This window comes from Bombina bombina, chromosome 2, assembly GCF_027579735.1.
Source record: "Bombina bombina isolate aBomBom1 chromosome 2, aBomBom1.pri, whole genome shotgun sequence".
NCBI lineage: Eukaryota > Metazoa > Chordata > Amphibia > Anura > Bombinatoridae > Bombina > Bombina bombina.
Window position 1 is genome coordinate 416,137,549 of NC_069500.1, and position 20,679 is coordinate 416,158,227.

At 41.4% G+C, this 20,679-nt stretch overlaps 1 protein-coding gene across 1 annotated transcript in view; it reads right to left on the reverse strand.

Annotated features, from left to right (window-relative positions):
• The window catches only part of MAPK1 (mitogen-activated protein kinase 1), a gene marked incomplete in the record, with an annotated part of 532,868 nt that overhangs the window by 74,758 nt on the left and 437,431 nt on the right, over positions 1-20,679 (reverse strand).

A 20,679-nucleotide genomic window follows, 5' to 3' on the forward strand; every position in this document is an offset into this window, starting at 1 on the left:
GTGAGACCAGATTCGGATGTTCGAACGGACCTTGAACAAAAAGGTCTCGTCTCAAAGGTAGCTTCCATGGTGGAGCCGATGACATATTCACCAGGTCTGCATACCAAGTCCTGCGTGGCCACGCAGGAGCTATCAAGATCACCGATGCCCTCTCCTGATTGATCCTGGCTACCAGCCTGGGGATGAGAGGAAACGGCGGGAATACATAAGCTAGTTTGAAGGTCCAAGGTGCTACTAGTGCATCTACTAGAGTCGCCTTGGGATCCCTGGATCTGGACCCGTAGCAAGGAACCTTGAAGTTCTGACGAGAGGCCATCAGATCCATGTCTGGAATGCCCCACAATTGAGTAATTTGGGCAAAGATTTCCGGATGGAGTTCCCACTCCCCCGGATGAAATGTCTGACGACTCAGAAAATCCGCTTCCCAATTTTCCACTCCTGGGATGTGGATTGCAGACAAGTGGCAGGAGTGAGTCTCCGCCCATTGAATGATTTTGGTCACTTCTTCCATCGCCAGGGAACTCCTTGTTCCCCCCTGATGGTTGATGTACGCAACAGTCATGTTGTCTGATTGAAACCGTATGAACTTGGCCTTTGCTAGCTGAGGCCAAGCCTTGAGAGCATTGAATATCGCTCTCAGTTCCAGAATATTTATCGGGAGAAGAGATTCTTCCCGAGACCATAGACCCTGAGCTTTCAGGGGTCCCCAGACCGCGCCCCAGCCCACCAGACTGGCGTCGGTCGTGACAATGACCCACTCTGGTCTGCGGAAGCTCATCCCCTGTGACAGGTTGTCCAGGGACAGCCACCAACGGAGTGAATCTCTGGTCCTCTGATCTACTTGTATCGTCTGAGACAAGTCTGTATAGTCCCCATTCCACTGACTGAGCATGCACAGTTGTAATGGTCTTAGATGAATTCGCGCAAAAGGAACTATGTCCATTGCCGCTACCATCAAACCTATTACTTCCATGCACTGCGCTATGGAAGGAAGAGGAACAGAATGAAGTATTTGACAAGAGTTTAGAAGTTTTGATTTTCTGGCCTCTGTCAGAAAAATCCTCATTTCTAAGGAGTCTATTATTGTTCCCAAGAAGGGAACCCTTGTTGACGGAGATAGAGAACTTTTTTCTACGTTCACTTTCTTGGAGCAGTGGCTAATCCGAACGGAAGTGCCACAAACTGGTAATGCTTGTCCAGGAATGCGAACCTTAGGAACCGATGATGTTCCTTGTGGATAGGAATATGTAGATACGCATCCTTTAAATCCACCGTGGTCATGAATTGACCTTCCTGGATGGAAGGAAGAATTGTTCGAATGGTTTCCATCTTGAACGATGGAACCTTGAGAAACTTGTTTAGGATCTTGAGATCTAAGATTGGTCTGAATGTTCCTTCTTTTTTGGGAACTACGAACAGATTGGAGTAGAACCCCATCCCTTGTTCTCCTAATGGAACAGGATGAATCACTCCCATTTTTAACAGGTCTTCTACACAATGTAAGAATGCCTGTTTTTTTATGTGGTCTGAAGACAATTGAGACCTGTGGAACCTCCCCCTTGAATTCCAGAAGATAACCTTGGGAGACTATTTCTAGTGCCCAAGGATCCAGAACATCTCTTGCCCAAGCCTGAGCGAAGAGAGAGAGTCTGCCCCCCACCAGATCAGGTCCCGGATCGGGGGCCAACATCTCATGCTGTCTTGGTAGTAGTGGCAGGTTTCTTGGCCTGCTTTCCTTTGTTCCAGCCTTGCATTGGTCTCCAGGCTGGCTTGGCTTGAGAAGTATTACCCTCTTGCTTAGAGGACGTAGCACTTGGGGCTGGTCCGTTTCTGCGAAAGGGACGAAAATTAGGTTTATTTTTGGCCTTGAAAGACCTATCCTGAGGAAGGGCGTGGCCCTTGCCCCCAGTGATATCAGAGATAATCTCTTTCAAGTCAGGGCCAAACAGCGTTTTCCCCTTGAAAGGAATGTTAAGCAATTTGTTCTTGGAAGACGCATCCGCGCGCCACAATAGCAAAACCAGAATTTTTCGCCGCTAACCTAGCCAATTGCAAAGTGGCGTCTAGGGTGAAAGAATTAGCCAATTTGAGAGCATGAATTCTGTCCATAATCTCCTCATAAGAAGAAGAATTATTATTGAGCGCCTTTTCTAGTTCATCGAACCAGAAACACGCTGCTGTAGTGACAGGAACAATGCATGAAATTGGTTGTAGAAGGTAACCTTGCTGAACAAACATCTTTTTAAGCAAACCTTCTAATTTTTTATCCATAGGATCTTTGAAAGCACAACTATCTTCTATAGGTATAGTGGTGCGTTTGTTTAGAGTAGAAACCGCCCCCTCGACCTTGGGGACTGTCTGCCATAAGTCCTTTCTGGGGTCGACCATAGGAAACAATTTTTTAAATATGGGGGGAGGGACGAAAGGTATACCGGGCCTTTCCCATTCTTTATTTACAATGTCCGCCACCCGCTTGGGTATAGGAAAAGCTTCGGGGGGCCCCGGGACCTCTAGGAACTTGTCCATTTTACATAGTTTCTCTGGAATGACCAAATTCTCACAATCATCCAGAGTAGATAACACCTCCTTAAGCAGAGCGCGGAGATGTTCCAATTTAAATTTAAATGTAATCACATCAGGTTCAGCATGTTGAGAAATTTTCCCTGAATCTGAAATTTCTCCCTCAGACAAAACCTCCCTGGCCCCCTCAGACTGGTGTAGGGGCACTTCAGAACCAATATCATCAGCGTCCTCATGCTCTTCAGTATTTTCTAAAACAGAGCAGTCGCGCTTTCGCTGATAAGTGGGCATTTTGGCTAAAATGTTTTTGATAGAATTATCCATTACAGCCGTTAATTGTTGCATAGTAAGGAGTATTGGCGCACTAGATGTACTAGGGGCCTCCTGTGTGGGCAAGACTGGTGTAGACGAAGGAGGGGATGATGCAGTACCATGCTTACTCCCCTCACTTGAGGAATCATCTTGGGCATCATTTTCTCTAAATTTTGTGTCACATAAATCACATCTATTTAAATGAGAAGGAACCTTGGCTTCCCCACATTCAGAACACAGTCTATCTGGTAGTTCAGTCATGTTAAACAGGCATAAACTTGATAACAAAGTACAAAAAACGTTTTAAAATAAACCGTTACTGTCACTTTAAATTTTAAACTGAACACACTTTATTACTGCAATTGTGAAAAAGTATGAAGGAATTGTTCAAAATTCACCAAAATTTCACCACAGTGTCTTAAAGCCTTAAAAGTATTGCACACCAAATTTGGAAGCTTTAACCCTTAAAATAACGGAACCGGAGCCGTTTTTATATTTAACCCCTTTACAGTCCCTGGTATCTGCTTTGCTGAGACCCAACCAAGCCCAAAGGGGAATACGATACCAAATGACGCCTTCAGAAAGTCTTTTCTATGTATCAGAGCTCCTCACACATGCATCTGCATGTCATGCTTCCCAAAAACAAGTGCGCAATAGAGGCGCGAAAATGAGACTCTGCCTATGATTAGGGAAAGCCCCTAGAGAATAAGGTGTCCAATACAGTGCCTGCCGGTTATTTTACATAATTCCCAAGATTAAAATAATTACTCAAGGCTATGGAGTATAAAATATGCTTATATATAAATCGATTTAGCCCAGAAAATGTCTACAGTCTTAAAAGCCCTTGTGAAGCCCTTTTTTTCTTTCTGTAATAAAAATGGCTTACCGGATCCCATAGGGAAAATGACAGCTTCCAGCATTACATCGTCTTGTTAGAATGTGTCATACCTCAAGCAGCAAAAGTCTGCTCACTGTTCCCCCAACTGAAGTTAATTCCTCTCAACAGTCCTGTGTGGAAACAGCCATCGATTTTAGTAACGGTTGCTAAAATCATTTTCCTCTTACAAACAGAAATCTTCATCTCTTTTCTGTTTCAGAGTAAATAGTACATACCAGCACTATTTTAAAATAACAAACTCTTGATTGAATAATAAAAACTACAGTTAAACACTAAAAAACTCTAAGCCATCTCCGTGGAGATGTTGCCTGTACAACGGCAAAGAGAATGACTGGGGAAGGCGGAGCCTAGGAGGGATCATGTGACCAGCTTTGCTGGGCTCTTTGCCATTTCCTGTTGGGGAGGAGAATATCCCACAAGTAAGGATGACGCCGTGGACCGGACACACCTATGTTGGAGAAAACAACCACAAAAAAGGGTGGGTCTCATGGACTCTTGCCACTATGAAAGAAATGAATTTATCAGGTAAGTTCTTAGATAAATTATGTTTTCTTTCATGTAAGTGGAAATAGTCCATGAGCTAGTGACGTATGGGATATAATACCCAAGGTGTGGAAGTCCACAAGTCACTAGAGAGGGAGGGATAAAATAAAAACAGCTAATTACGCTGAGAAATTAAATCCAAGAAAAAATAATTAAGTTTTATTTAAAAATGTCAGAAAAACACAAAACAAAGACATTAGAATCAAACAGACAACTGCCTGAAGAACCTTTCTACCAAAGGCTGCATCCGAAGAAGCAAACACATGAAAATGGTAAATTTTTGTAAAAGTATGCAAAGAAGATTAAGTTGCTGATTTGAAAATGTGATCAACTGAAGCTTCATTCTTAAAGCCCAAGAAGTGGCAACTGATCTAGTAGAATGAGCTGTAATTCTCTGATGCGGAGACTGCCCGGCCTCCAAATAAGCTTTGTGAATCACAAGTTTCAACCAAGATGCCAAAGAAATGGCAGAGGCTTTCTGACCTTTCCTAGAGCCTGAAAAAAATAGACTAGAAGTCTTTCTGAAATCTTTAGTAGCCTCAACATAATATTTCAAAGCTCTTACCACATCCAAAGAATGTAAAGACCTTTCAAGAGTATTCTTAGGATTAGGACAAAGGAGGAACAAAAATTTCCCTATTAATGTTGTTAGAATTCACAACTTTAGGCAAAAACTTAAATGAAGTCCGCAAAACAGCTTTCTCTTGATGGAAAATCAGATAAGGAGACTCACAAGAGAGCAGACAACTCAGAAACTTCTATCAGAAGAGATAGCCAAAAGAAAACATAATTTATGCTTACCTGATGAATTTATTTCTCTTGTAGTGTATTCAGTCCACGGGTCATCCATTACTTATGGGATATATTCCCTTCCCAACAGGAAGTTGCAAGAGGATCACCCAAGCAGAGCTGCTATATAGCTCCTCCCCTCACATGTCATATCCAGTCTTTCGACCGAAACAAGACAAGAAAGGAGAAACCATAGGGTGCAGTGGTGACTGGAGTTTTAATTAAAATTTAGATCTGCCTCAAAGAAGACAGGCGGGCCGTGGACTGAATACACTACAAGAGAAATAAATTTATCAGGTAAGCATAAATTATGTTTTCTCTTGTTAAGTGTATTCTGTCCACGGGTCATCCATTACTTATGGGATACCAATACCAAAGCTAAAGTACACGGATGATGGGAGGGACAAGGCAGGAACTTTAAACGGAAGGAACCACTTTCTCCCAAAAACAGCCTCCGAAGAAGCAAAAGTGTCAAATTTGTAAAATTTTGAAAAGGTATGAAGTGAAGACCAAGTCGCAGCCTTGCAAATCTGTTCAACAGAGGCCTCATTCTTAAAGGCCCAGGTGGAAGCCACAGCTCTAGTGGAATGAGCTGTAAATCTTTCAGCAGGCTGCTGTCCAGCAGTCTCATAGGCTAAACGTATTATGTTACGAAGCCAAAAGGAGAGAGAGGTAGCCGAAGCTTTTTGACCTCCTCTCTGACCAGAATAATTGACAAACAGGGAAGAAGTTTGACGAAAATCTTTAGTTGCCTGTAAATAGAACTTCAGGGCACGGACTACGTCCAGATTATGCAAAAGTCGTTCCTTCTTTGAAGAAGGGTTAGGACATAATGATGGAACAACAATCTCTTGATTGATATTCCTGTTAGAAACTACCTTAGGTAAGAACCCAGGTTTAGTACGCAGAACTACCTTGTCTGAATGAAAAATCAGATAAGGAGAATCACAATGTAAGGCAGATAACTCAGAGACTCTTCGAGCCGAGGAAATAGCCATCAAAAACAGAACTTTCCAAGATAACAGCTTGATATCAATGGAATGAAGGGGTTCAAATGGAACACCTTGAAGAACGTTAAGAACTAAGTTTAAGCTCCACGGCAGAGCAACAGTCTTAAACACAGGCTTAATCCTAGCCAAAGCCTGACAAAAAGCCTGAACGTCTGGAACTTCTGCCAGACGTTTGTGTAAAAGGATAGATAGAGCAGAAATCTGTCCCTTTAACGAACTAGCAGATAAGCCCTTTTCTAAACCCTCTTGTAGAAAAGACAATATCCTAGGAATCCTAATTTTACTCCATGAGTAACTCTTGGATTCGCACCAATATAAATATTTACGCCATATCTTATGGTAAATCTTTCTGGTAACAGGTTTCCGAGCCTGTATTAAGGTATCAATAACCGACTCCGTGACGCCACGCTTTGATAGGATCAAGCGTTCAATCTCCATGCAGTCAGCCTCAGAGAAATTAGATTTGGATGGTTGAAAGGACCCTGTATTAGAAGGTCCTGCCTCAGAGGCAGAGACCATGGTGGACAGGACGACATGTCCACTAGGTCTGCATACCAGGTCCTGCGTGGCCACGCAGGCGCTATCAGAATCACTGATGCTCTCTCCTGTTTGATCTTGGCAATCAGTCGAGGAAGTAGCGGAAATGGTGGAAACACATAAGCCATGTTGAAAACCCAAGGGGCTGCTAGAGCATCTATCAGCACCGCTCCCGGGTCCCTAGACCTGGATCCGTAACAAAGAAGCTTGGCGTTCTGGCGAGACGCCATGAGATCCAGTTCTGGTTTGCCCCAACGATGAATCAGTTGAGCAAAGACCTCCGGATGAAGTTCCCACTCCAACGGATGAAAAGTCTGGCGACTTAGAAAATCCGCCTCCCAGTTCTCCACGCCTGGGATGTAAATCGCTGACAGGTGGCAAGAGTGAGACTCTGCCCAGCGAATTATCTTGGAGACTTCTAACATCGCTAGGGAACTCCTGGTTCCCCCTTGATGGTTGATGTAAGCCACAGTCGTGATATTGTCCGACTGAAATCTGATGAACCTCAGTGTTGCCAACTGAGGCCAAGCTAGAAGAGCATTGAATATTGCTCTTTACTCCAGAATATTTATTGGGAGGAGTTTCTCCTCCTGAGTCCACGATCCCTGAGCCTTCAGGGAGTTCCAGACTGCGCCCCAACCTAGAAGGCTGGCATCTGTTACAATCGTCCAATCTGGCCTGCGAAAGATCATCCCTTTGGACAAATGGACCAGAGAAAGCCACCAGAGAAGAGAATCTCTGGTCTCTTGATCCAGATTTAGTCGAGGGGACAAATCTGAGTAATCCCCATTCCACTGACTTAGCATGCATAATTGCAGCGGTCTGAGATGTTGGCGCGCAAATGGCACTATGTCCATTGCCGCTACCATTAAGCCGATTACTTCCATGCACTGAGCTACTGACGGGTGTGGAATGGAATGAAGGACACGGCAAGCATTTAGCAGTTTTGATAACCTAGACTCCGTCAGGTAAATTCTCATCTCTATAGAATCTATAAGAGTCCCTAGGAAGGGAACCCTTGTGAGTGGTAATAGAGAACTCTTTTCCACGTTCACCTTCCACCCATGCGACCTCAGAAATGCCAGAAGTGAGCCCAGAACCTTTGTAAAGATTCTCGGGGCCGTAGCTAACCCGAAGGGAAGAGCTACAAACTGGTAATGCCTGTCTAGAAAGGCAAATCTTAGGTACCGATAATGATCTTTGTGAATCGGTATGTGAAGGTAGGCATCCTTTAAGTCCACTGTGGTCATATACTGACCCTCTTGGATCATGGGTAGGATGGTTCGAATAGTTTCCATTTTGAATGATGGAACTCTTAGGAATTTGTTTAAGATTTTTAGGTCCAAGATTGGTCTGAAGGTTCCCTCTTTCTTGGGAACCACAAACAGATTTGAGTAAAAACCTTGCCCTTGTTCCGTCCGCGGAACTGGGTGGATCACCCCCATTACTAGGAGGTCTTGTACACAGTGAAGAAAAGCCTCTTTCTTTATTTGGTTTGCTGATAACCTTGAAAGATGAAATCTCCTTTGTGGAGGAGAAGCTTTGAAGTCCAGAAGGTATCCCTGAGATATAATCTCCAATGCCCAGGGATCCTGGACATCTCTTGCCCAAGCCTAGGCGAAGAGAGAAAGTCTGCCCCCCACTAGATCCCTGTCTTAGGGGCAGTAGTAGGCTTTCTGGCCTGCTTGCCCTTGTTCCAGGACTGGTTAGTTTTCCAGCCCTGTTTGCAACGAGCAACAGTTCCTTCCTGTTTTGGGGCGGAGGAAGTTGATGCTGCTCCTGCCTTGAAGTTTCGAAAGGCACGAAAATTAGACTGTTTGGCCTTTGGCCCTGTCCTGAGGAAGAGTATGACCCTTACCTCCAGTAATATCAGCAATAATTTCTTTCAATCCGGGCCCGAATAAGGTCTGCCCTTTGAAAGGAATATTAAGTAATTTGGATTTAGAAGTCACGTCAGCTGACCAAGATTTAAGCCATAGCGCTCTACGCGCCTGGATGGCGAATCCGGAGTTCTTAGCCGTTAGTTTGGTTAAATGTACAACGGCATCAGAAATAAATGCGTTAGCTAGCTTAAGTGCTTTAAGCTTGTCCATAATCTCATCCAATGGAGCTGTGCGAATGGCCTCTTCCAGAGACTCAAACCAGAATGCCGCAGCAGCAGTGACAGGCGCAATGCATGCAAGGGGCTGTAAGATAAAACCTTGTTGAACAAACATTTTCTTAAGGTAACCTAATTTTTTATCCATTGGATCCGAAAAAGCACAACTATCCTCCACCGGGATAGTGGTACGCTTAGCTAAAGAAGAAACTGCTCCCTCCACCTTAGGGACTGTCTGCCATAAGTCTCGTGTGGTGGCGTCAATTGGAAACATTTTTCTAAATATAGGAGGGGGGGAAAAGGGCACAGCGGGTCTATCCCACTCCTTGCCAATAATCTCTGTAAGCCTTTTAGGTATAGGAAAAACGTCAGTACACACCGGCACCGCATAGTATCTATCCAGCCTACATAATTTCTCTGGAATTGCAACTGTATTACAGTCATTCAGAGCTGCTAAAACCTCCCCTAGCAATACACGGAGGTTCTCAAGCTTAAATTTAAAATTAGAGATCTCTGAATCCGGTCTCCCTGGATCAGATCCGTCACCCACAGAATGAAGCTCTTCGTCCTCATGTTCTGCAAATTGTGACGCAGTATCAGATATGGCTCTCACATCATCAGCACGCTCTGTCCTTATCCCAGAGCTATCGCGCTTGCCTCTTAATTCTGGCAGTTTAGATAATACTTCTGTCATAACATTAGCCATGTCTTGTAAAGTGATTTGTATGGGCCTCTCTGAAGTATTTGGCGCCACAATATCACGCTCCTCCTGGGCGGGAGGCGAAGGTACTGACACGTGAGGGGAGTTAGTCGGCATAACTTCCCCCTCGTTGTCTGGTGATAATTCCTTTACAGATAAAGACTGACCTTTATTATTTAAAGTGAAATCAATGCATTTAGTACACATCTCTCTATGGGGTTCCACATTGGCCTTCAAACATAGTGAACAAACAGATTCATCGGTGTCAGACATGTTTAAACAGACTAGCAATGAGACTAGCAAGCTTGGAAAATACTTTCAAATAAATTTACAATCAATATAAAAAACGCTACTGCGCCTTTAAGAAGCACAAAAAACTGTCACAGTTGAAATAACAATGAACCAAATCAGTTATAGCAACCAAATTTTCACAGTAAATGTATTAAGTTAGCAGAGCATTGCACCCACTAGCAAATGGATGATTAACCCCTTAATACCCAAAACGGATAATCAGTATAAGAATTAACCTTTTTAACACAGTCAAACACACTGTCACAGGTCTGCTGTGACTGATTACCTCCCTCAAAATGATTTTTTAAATCCCCTGAGCTCTCTAGAGACGTCCTGGATCATGGAGGAAGAAGCAGGAAGACTGACTGAATTTTTACTGCGCAAAAAAGCGCTAAAATAGGCCCCTCCCACTCACATTACAACAGTGGAAAAGCCTCAGTTAACTGTTTCTATGCAGAAATATACGACAGCCATGTGGAAAAAATCATGCCCCAATAAGTTTTATCACCAATGTACCTCACAAAAAACGATTAACATGCCAGTAAATGTTTTAAAAACATCAATTTTAAAGGTTATGTATTGTTATAGATAAGCCTGCCACCAGTCGCTTCGACTGCAGTTAAGGCTCATACATTAATTCAGTATTAACAGCATTTTCTTAGTCAAATTCCATTCCTTAGAAAATTACTTTACTGCACATACATTCATCAGCCTGATACCAGTCGCTACTACTGCATTTAAGGCTGTACTTACATTACATCGGTATCAGCAGTATTTTCTTAGTCAATTCCATTCCTTAGAAAAATATTTTACTGCACATACCTTATTTGCAGGAAAACCCCACATGCTATTCCCTTTCTGAAGTTACCCCACTCCTCAGAATGTGCGAGAACAGCCAGTGGATCTTAGTTACTTCTGCTAAGATCATAGAAAAACGCAGGCAGATTCTTCTTCTAAATACTGCCTGAGAGAAAAAACAGCACACTCCGGTGCCATTTAAAAATAACAAACTTTTGATTGAAGAAATAATTAAATATAAAAAACTCCACACTCCTCTCACGACCTTCCTATGTTGAGGGTTGCAAGAGAATGACTGGATATGACATGTGAGGGGAGGAGCTATATAGCAGCTCTGCTTGGGTGATCCTCTTGCAACTTGCTGTTGGGAAGGGAATATATCCCATAAGTAATGGATGACCCGTGGACTGAATACACTTAAGAGAAATAACACTTTCCAAGAAAGTAATTTAATATCCAAAGAATGCATAGACTCAAAAGGAGGAGCCTGCAAAATTTTCAAAAAAAGTGTCTTCAATAATGATATATATTTACCGAAAGACACCCATCCATATATAGCAGACAGCCAAACCAGTACTGAAAACTATCAGCAGAGGTAATGGTATAAGAGTATATCGTCGATCTGAAAAGGGAGATAGGAGATGAATCCCTATGACAGATAACAGAACCCTTGAAAAGATTTCCCATAAATGAAACCATAAAAATCAACAGGTGATACTCTCTTCTCATCCCTCTGACAAACACTGTACTCATACAAATCGGGCTTCAAAATGCTTAGAAGCGCCTATCAGAAGCAATTGAGCAAAAACTTACTTCACCACCTCCACAGGAGGAAAATTTGTAAAAACTAAGGTGTGAGTGTGGTGGGACGTGTATTTATAGGCATTTTGAGGTTTGGGAAACTTTGCCCCTCCTGGTAGGAATGTATATCCCATACGTCACTAACTCATGGACTCTTGCTATTTACTTGAAAGAAATTGGGAAATGCTAATGTGTTAACCACCTTATTGTTGTTGGTTATCAGTTGAATTAATATATCCCATGTAACTTATAGCTATATATGCAATGTTAATAGATATATGAAGCCTAAATGAAGTCCATGCTATTGATTCTAAAAATTATTTTCGATTATCTATGGATTCCACTGATTGTAATAGCATGGCTGATATTAGTCTTAGATGTCTAGGATATAGTAATGCTAGACAATTTATTAATTTGTTCTTGTTACTCCTAGACATTTATTAAGAGTCTCACTCCCTAAGGTGGTGATGTCTTAATAGTTCTGTTCATCGAATGTATAAAGCATAAATTAACCTGGTTGAAATGGGAATGCCTTGCTGAAATGGGAATGCCTTAAGTAGATGCATCAGCTCCTGAAATAGTATCTAGTACCAATTGTTCCCCATTAATATTTTACCCTAGGACGAATAGAACACACTAATATGCTCTGAAAGCAAGCTAGCCTCAGCAGAGAGATCATATATTGTTTACATTTTTATTTTGTAGTAATGCATCTTGGCCTACTTTAGTTTGTTTAACCATATAGCGTATCAATCTTCCATGTGAGTGGTGTTAATTTAAAGTTTTGGTTTTTTTTTATTCACGGACCTAGACAAGTAGATCTAGTTTTGTTCATATTTATATGTATAAGTGCTTTTATTAACTCTACACAATACTGCTAGCATAAGAGGATAATTATGTACACTGACATTTAAAAGTTTGGGGTGACATTTCATGTATTTTTTTTCATGGAAAATATGTCTGAGTTTAAATAGGAAATATAGTCATTGACAAGGTTAGAAATAATGAATTTAAAGAGAAATAACAATTGTGTCCTTCAAACTTTGCTTTCTTCAAAGAATCCTCCATGTGCAGCAGTTACAGCCTTGCAGACCATAGCATTCTAGTTGTCAAGAGATTTCACCCCATGCTTCCTGAAACACGTCCAACAAGATGGATGGCACTTCCTATGTGCCATATGGTCAAGCTGATCACACAAAAGCTCATTAGGGTTGAGATCTGGGGACTCTGCTGTACACTCCATTAAAGAAAGAATACCAGCTGCTTCTTCATAGTTCATGCATAGTTTGGAGCTGTGCTTTGGGTCATTGCCCTGTTGTAGGAGGAAATTGGCTCCAATCAAGCTCCTTCCACTGGGTATGGCATAGCAAAAAAGAGTGAAAGCCTTCCTTCTTAAAAGGTGCCTTTTACCCTGTATAAACCTTCCACTTTACCACCACCCACCAAAGCACCTCCAAGACCATCACATTGCTTCAACCATGCTTGACAGATGGCGCCAAGCACTCCCTTCCAGCATCTTTTCATTAGGTCTGCATCTCACAAATCATCTTTGTGATCCAAACACCTCAAACCTACGAGTGTCAACAACACTTTTTTCCAAACTTCCTCTGTCCAATGTTTGTACTTTTGCCCATCATAATCTTTTCTTTTTATTGGCCAGTCTGAGATATGGCTTTTTTTTTTTTAGCAACGCTGCCTAGGTGGTCATCCCAGAGTCAACTATTTACTGATGCAAAGACTGGTTTTTCGGGTACTATTTAAAGAACCTGCCAGATGAGGACATGTGAGGCGTCTGTTTCTTAAACTAGACACTCTAATGTATTTGTCCTCTTGCTTAGTTGTGCACTGGGGCCTCCCACTATTTCTACTCTAATTAGAGCACGTTTGCACTGTTCTGTGGAGTAGTACACAGTATTTTACATGAACTTCAAGGGACAGTATACTATAAAATAGTTTTTTCCTTAATGTGTTTCAAATAACTTTATCAGATGCAGAGTATAAAATGCATGAGATTTGATTTTTTAAGGCTTATTTGTGTATATGAATTAGCCGATTTTGTGTTTTGAAGCAACAACCTAATAAAATGGGTTGAGCTTGTAAGTATAATCAGATCTCATTACTTTATCACATTGTGTAAATATACCTGCTACTTTATCTTATATCTGTCGATAAACCTATCACCAATACTTGGAGAGAACAATGGAAAATTAACATTTTATTACCTTGTCTCTTCTATAACCCACTGGGAGTGTAATTTCTTCTACTGGCTGTGTTAACACAGCTTGGTTTCGAGGCCAAAAACTTTCAGGATGGGTGGGAATACCACAGGCTAAATAAACTATTTCAAATTCCAATATAAGAGTAATGGAAATACTTGTAAACAATTTAATACACTCCAGCAGGTAAAGTGGATCATTGGGAACAAATTAAAAGGGAGAATTTTTTTGAGTAAACTGTCCCTTTTAGTTTCTTGGCAATTTCTCGCATGGAATAGCCTTCATTTCTCAGGACAAGAATAGACTAGTTTGAGAAGGAAATTAAATTTATGCTTACCTGAAAAATTAATTTCCTTCTTGGCAGTAAGAGTCCACAAAAACATTCTTAACCTATGGGAATTACTCTTTCTGAACACCTGGAGAAGGCAGAGACACCCAAAACAAAGCTATAAATAGCCCTCCCACTTCCACTACACTTTCAGGAGTTCAAGCAGAGGATAAGGAAAAGTGAAGAAAGTTACAAGGGATACAGAAGTGCAAAAAAAAAAAAAACTACTGCCACCACTACACATTTAGTATTCGGGTGGGGTCATGGCCTCTCACTGCCAAAAAGAAATTATTTTATCAGGTAAGCATACATTTAAATTTTCCCTTCTATAGGCAGTGAGTCCACAAGAACATTCTTAACCTATGGGAAACCAATACCCAAGCTGTGGAGTTCACGAATGTTCGGGAGGGAAACGTATGGAAGACAGTCGAAGACTAGGCACCACCGCTTGTAGAACCCTTCTCACAAAAGATGCCTCCTCTAAGGCAAAAGCATTGAATTTATAGAACGTCGTGAATGTGTGTAATGAAGACCAAGTTACAGTTTTGCAAATCTATTCAACTGAGGCCTCAATATTGAAGGCCCAACTAGTAAACACCGCACGAGTAGAATGTGCTGTGATTCGTGGAGGGGGCCCTTGATCCGCTTCTTTGCAGACCACACAAATCAAACTTTAGTCAAAAGGAAAACATAATTTATGTAAGAACTTACCTGATAAATTCATTTCTTTCATATTAGCAAGAGTCCATGAGCTAGTGACGTATGGGATATACATTCCTACCAGGAGGGGCAAAGTTTCCCAAACCTCAAAATGCCTACAAATACACCCCTCACCACACCCACAAATCAGTTTAACGAATAGCCAAGAAGTGGGGTGATAAGAAAAAAGTGCGAAAGCATAAAAAATAAGGAATTGGAGTAATTGTGCTTTATACAAAAAAATCATAACCACCACAAAAAAGGCTGGGCCTCATGGACTCTTGCTAATATGAAAGAAATTAATTTATCAGGTAAGTTCTTACATAAATTATGTTTTCTTTCATGTAATTAGCAAGAGTCCATGAGCTAGTGACGTATGGGATAATGACTACCCAAGATGTGGATCTTTCCACGCAAGAGTCACTAGAGAGGGAGGGATAAAATAAAGACAGCCAATTCCGCTGAAAAATAATCCACACCCAAAATAAAGTTTAACCCCTTAATGACCGCAGCACTTTTCCATTTTCTGTCCGTTTGGGACCAAGGCTATTTTTACATTTCTGCGGTGTTTGTCTTTAGCTGTAATTTTCCTCTTACTCATTTACTGTACCCACACATTATATACCGTTTTTCTCGCCATTAAATTGACTTTCAAAAGATACCATAATTTTCATCATATCTTATAATTTACTATAAAAAACATTATAAAATATGAGGAAAAAATGGAAAAAAACACATTTTTTCTAACTTTGACCCCCAAAATCTGTTACACATCTACAACCACCAAAAAACACCCATGCTAAATAGTTTCTAAATTTTGTCCTGAGTTTAGAAATACCCAATGTTTACATATTCTTTGCTTTTTTTGCAAGTTATAGGGCCATAAATACAAGTAGCACTTTGCTATTTCCAAACCACTTTTTTTCAAAATTAGCGCTAGTTACATTGGAACACTAATATCTTTCAGGAATCCCTGAATATCCATTGACATGTATATATTTTTTTTTTTAGAAGACATCCCAAAGTATTGATCTAGGCCCATTTTGGTATATTTCATGCCACCATTTCACCGCCAAATGCGATCAAATAAAATTTTTTTTTCACTTTTTCACAAATATTTTCACAAACTTTAGGTTTCTCACTGAAATTATTTACAAACAACTTATGCAATTATAGCATAAATGGTTGTAAATGCTTCTCTGGGATCCCCTTTGTTCAGAAATAGCAGACATATATGGCTTTGGCTTTGCTTTTTGGTAATTAGAAGGCTGCTAAATGCCCCTGCGCAAAATACGCGTATTATGCCCAGCAGTGAAGGGGTTAATTAGGGAGCATGTAGGGAGCTTCTAGGGTTAATTTTAGCTTTAGTGTAGTGTAGTAGACAACCCCAAGTATTGATATAGGCCCATTTTGGTATATTTCATGCCACCATTTCACCGCCAAATGCGATCAAATTAAAAAAAACGTTAATTTTTTCACAATTTTAGGTTTCTCACTGAAATTATTTACAAACAGCTTGTGCAATTATGGCACAAATGGTTGTAAATGCTTCTCTGGGATGCCCTTTGTTCAGAAATAGCAGACATATATGACTTTGGCGTTGCTTTTTGGTAATTAGAAAGTCGCTAAATGCTGCTGCGCATCACACGTGTATTATGGCTAGCAGTGAAGGGGTTAATTAGGTAGTGTGTAGGGAGCTTGCAGGGTTAATTTTAGCTTTAGTGTAGAGTTCAGCCTCCCACCTGACACATCCCACCCCCTGATCCCTCCCAAACAGCTCCCTTCCCTCCCCCACGCCACTATTGTCCCCGCCATCTTAAGTACTGGCAGAAAGTCTGCCAGTACTAAAATAAAAGATTTTTTTTTTTTTAAAGAAAAAAAAAAAAAAAAAAAGCATATTTACATATGCTGTGTTTAGGATCCCCCCTTAGCCCCCAACCTCCCTGATCCCCCCCCAAAACAGCTCTCTAAGCCTCCCCCTCTGCCTTATTGGGGGCCATCTTGGGTACTGGCAGCTGTCTGCCAGTACCCATTTTGCACAATCAAATGTTTATTTCTTTTTTATTTTTTTTATTTTTTCTGTAGTGTAGCTTCCCCCCCCCACGGACCAACCCCCACCACCTAAATAACGAATAAGGTTTTTTTAAAAAAATTACTGGTCCCACTTTTATTTTGGGACACATTTTTTTCTGTAGTGCAGCGGTCCCCACCCGGTCCCTGCCCCGGCGCGCGCCCCCTCATGCACGTGTGCGCGCCCCCGGACTTGCACGCCCACGATCCCGCCCCCTTCCACATGACCAGGGCCATCGATGGCCGCCACCCACCTCCCACACCGGCTCCCACCCACCAACGATACCGGCCATCGATGTCCGGTGCAGAGAGGGCCACAGAGTGGCTCTCTCTGCATCGGATGGCCATCTAAGGTTATTGCAGGATGCCTCCATATCGAGGCATCACTGCAATAACCGGAAAGCAGCTGGAAGCGAGCAGGATCGCTTCCAGCTGCTTTCCACACCGAGGACGTGCAGGGTACGTTCTCAGGCATTAACTGCCTTTTTTCTGAGGACGTACCCTGCACGTCCTCGGTCATTAAGGGGTTAATATAAGCAGAAGATTCAAACTGAAACAGCTGCCTGAAGTACTTTTCTACCAAAAACTGCTTCAGAAGAAGAAAACACATCAAAATGATAGAATTTAGTAAAAGTATGCAAAGAAGACCAAGTTGCTGCTTTGCAAATCTGATCAACCGAAGCTTCATTCCTAAACGCCCAGGAAGTAGAAACTGACCTAGTAGAATGAGCTGTAATCCTTTGAGGCGGAGTTTTACCCGACTCGACATAAGCATGATGAATTAAAGATTTCAACCAAGATGCCAAAGAAATGGCAGAGGCCTTCTGACCTTTCCTAGAACCGGAAAAGATAACAAATAGACTAGAAGTCTTTCGGAAATTCTTAGTAGCTTCAACATAATATTTCAAAGCTCTAACAACATCCAAAGAATGCAATGATCTCTCCTTAGAATTCTTAGGATTAGGACACAATGAAGGAACCACAATTTCTCTACTAATGTTGTTAGAATTCACAACCTTAGGTAAAAATTTAAAAGAAGTTCGCAACACCGCCTTATCCTGATGAAAAATCAGAAAAGGAGACTCACAAGAAAGAGCAGATAATTCAGAAACTCGTCTGGCAGAAGAGATAGCCAAAAGGAACAAAACTTTCCAAGAAAGTAATTTGATGTCCAACGAATGCATAGGTTCAAACGGAGGAGCTTGAAGAGCCCCCAGAACCAAATTCAAACTCCAAGGAGGAGAAATTGACTTAATGACAGGTTTTATACGAACCAAAGCTTGTACAAAACAATGAATATCAGGAAGATTAGCAATCTTTCTGTGAAAAAGAACAGAAAGAGCAGAGATTTGTCCTTTCAAGGAACTTGCAGACAAACCTTTATCCAAACCATCCTGAAGAAATTGTAAAATTCTCGGAATTCTAAAAGAATGCCAGGAAAAATGATGAGAAAGACACCAAGAAATATAAGTCTTCCAGACTCTATAATATATCTCCCTAGATACAGATTTACGAGCCTGTAACATAGTATTAATCACAGAGTCAGAGAAACCTCTTTGACTAAGAATCAAGCGTTCAATCTCCACACCTTTAAATTTAAGGATTTGAGATCCTGATGGAAAAAAGGACCTTGCGACAAAAAGGTCTGGTCTTAACGGAAGAGTCCACGGTTGGCAAGAGGCCATCCGGACAAGATCCGCATACCAAAACCTGTGAGGCCATGCTGGAGCTACCAGCAGAACAAGCAAGCATTCCTTCAGAATCTTGGAGATTACTCTTGGAAGAAGAACTAGAGGCGGAAAGATATAGGCAGGATGATACTTCCAAGGAAGTGACAATGCATCCACTGCTTCCGCTTGAGGATCCCTGGATCTGGACAGATACCTGGAAAGTTTCTTGTTTAGATGAGAGGCCATCAGATCTATTTCTGAAAGTCCCCACATTTGAACAATCTGAAGAAATACCTCTGGTTGAAGAGACCATTCGCCCGGATGTAACGTTTGGCGGCTGAGATAATCCGCTTCCCAATTGTCTATACCTGGGATATGAACCGCAGAAACTAGACAGGAGCTGGATTCCGCCCATACCAGAATTCGAGATACTTCCTTCATAGCCAGAGGACTATGAGTCCCTCCTTGATGATTGATGTATGCCACAGTTGTGACATTGTCTGTCTGAAAATAAATGAACGATTCTCTCTTTAGAAGAGGCCATGACTGAAGAGCTCTGAAAATTGCACGGAGTTCCAAAATATTGATCGGTAATCTCACCTCCTGAGATTCCCAAACCCCTTGTGCCGTCAGAGATCCCCACACAGCTCCCCAACCTGTGAGACTTGCATCTGTTGAAATTACAGTCCAGGTCGGAAGAACAAAAGAAGCCCCCTGAACTAAACGATGGTGATCTGTCCACCACGTCAGAGAGTGTCGTACAATCGGTTTTAAAGATATTAATTGAGATATGTTTGTGTAATCCCTGCACCACTGGTTCAGCATACAGAGCTGAAGAGGTTGCATGTGAAAACGAGCAAAGGGGATCGCGTCCGATGCAGCAGTCATAAGACCTAGAATTTCCATGCATAAAGCTACCGAAGGGAATGATTGTGACTGAAGGTTTCGACAAGCTGATATCAACTTTAGACGTCTCTTGTCTGTCAAAGACAGAGTCATGGACACTGTCTGAGGAATCAATGAACTTTTTGGTAAATTGATCCTCCAACCATGATCTTGAAGTAACAACACAAGTCGATTCATATGAGATTCTGCTAAATGTGAAGACTGAGCAAGTACCAAGATATCGTCCAAATAAGGAAATACCACAATACCCTGTTCTCTGATTACAGACAGAAGGGCACCGAGAACCTTTGTAAAAATTCTAATGCTTGTCTAGGAAAGAGAATCTCAGAAACTGATAGTGATCTGGATGAATCGGAATATGCAGATATGCATCCTGTAAATCTATTGTGGACATATAATGCTCTTGCTGAACAAAAGGCAGGATAGTCCTTACAGTTACCATTTTGAATGTTGGTATCCTTGCATAACGATTCAATATTTTTAGATCCAGAACTGGTCTGAAGGAATTCTCCTTCTTTGGTACAATGAAGAGATTTGAATAAAACCCCAGCCCCTGTTCCAGAACTGGAACTGGTATAATTACTCCAGCCAACTCTAGATCTGAAACACATTTCAGAAATGCTTGAGCCTTCGCTAGGTTTACTGGGACAGGGGAAAACATAATTTATGTAAGAACTTACCTGATAAATTCATTTCTTTCATATTAGCAAGAGTCCATGAGCTAGTGACGTATGGGATATACATTCCTACCAGGAGGGGCAAAGTTTCCCAAACCTCAAAATGCCTATAAATACACCCCTCATCACACCCACAATTCAGTTTAATGAATAGCCAAGAAGTGGGGTGATAAGAAAAAAGTGCGAAAGCATATAAAATAAGGAATTGGAATAATTGTGCTTTATACAAAAATCATAACCACCACAAAAAAGGGCGGGCCTCATGGACTCTTGCTAATATGAAAGAAATGAATTTATCAGGTAAGTTCTTACATAAATTATGTTTTCTTTCATGTAATTAGCAAGAGTCCATGAGCTAGTGACGTATGGGATAATGATTACCCAAGATGTGGATCTTTCCACGCAAGAGTCACTAGAGAGGGAGGGATAAAATAAAGACAGCCAATTCCTGCTGAAAATAATCCACACCCAAAATAAAGTTTAATGAAAAACATAAGCAGAAGATTCAAACTGAAACCGCTGCCTGAAGTACTTTTCTACCAAAAACTGCTTCAGAAGAAGAAAATACATCAAAATGGTAGAATTTAGTAAAAGTATGCAAAGAGGACCAAGTTGCTGCTTTGCAAATCTGATCAATCGAAGCTTCATTCCTAAACGCCCAGGAAGTAGAAACTGACCTAGTAGAATGAGCTTTAATCCTTTGAGGCGGAGTTTTACCCGACTCAACATAGGCAAGATGAATTAAAGATTTCAACCAAGATGCCAAAGAAATGGCAGAAGCTTTCTGGCCTTTTCTAGAACCGGAAAAGATAAATA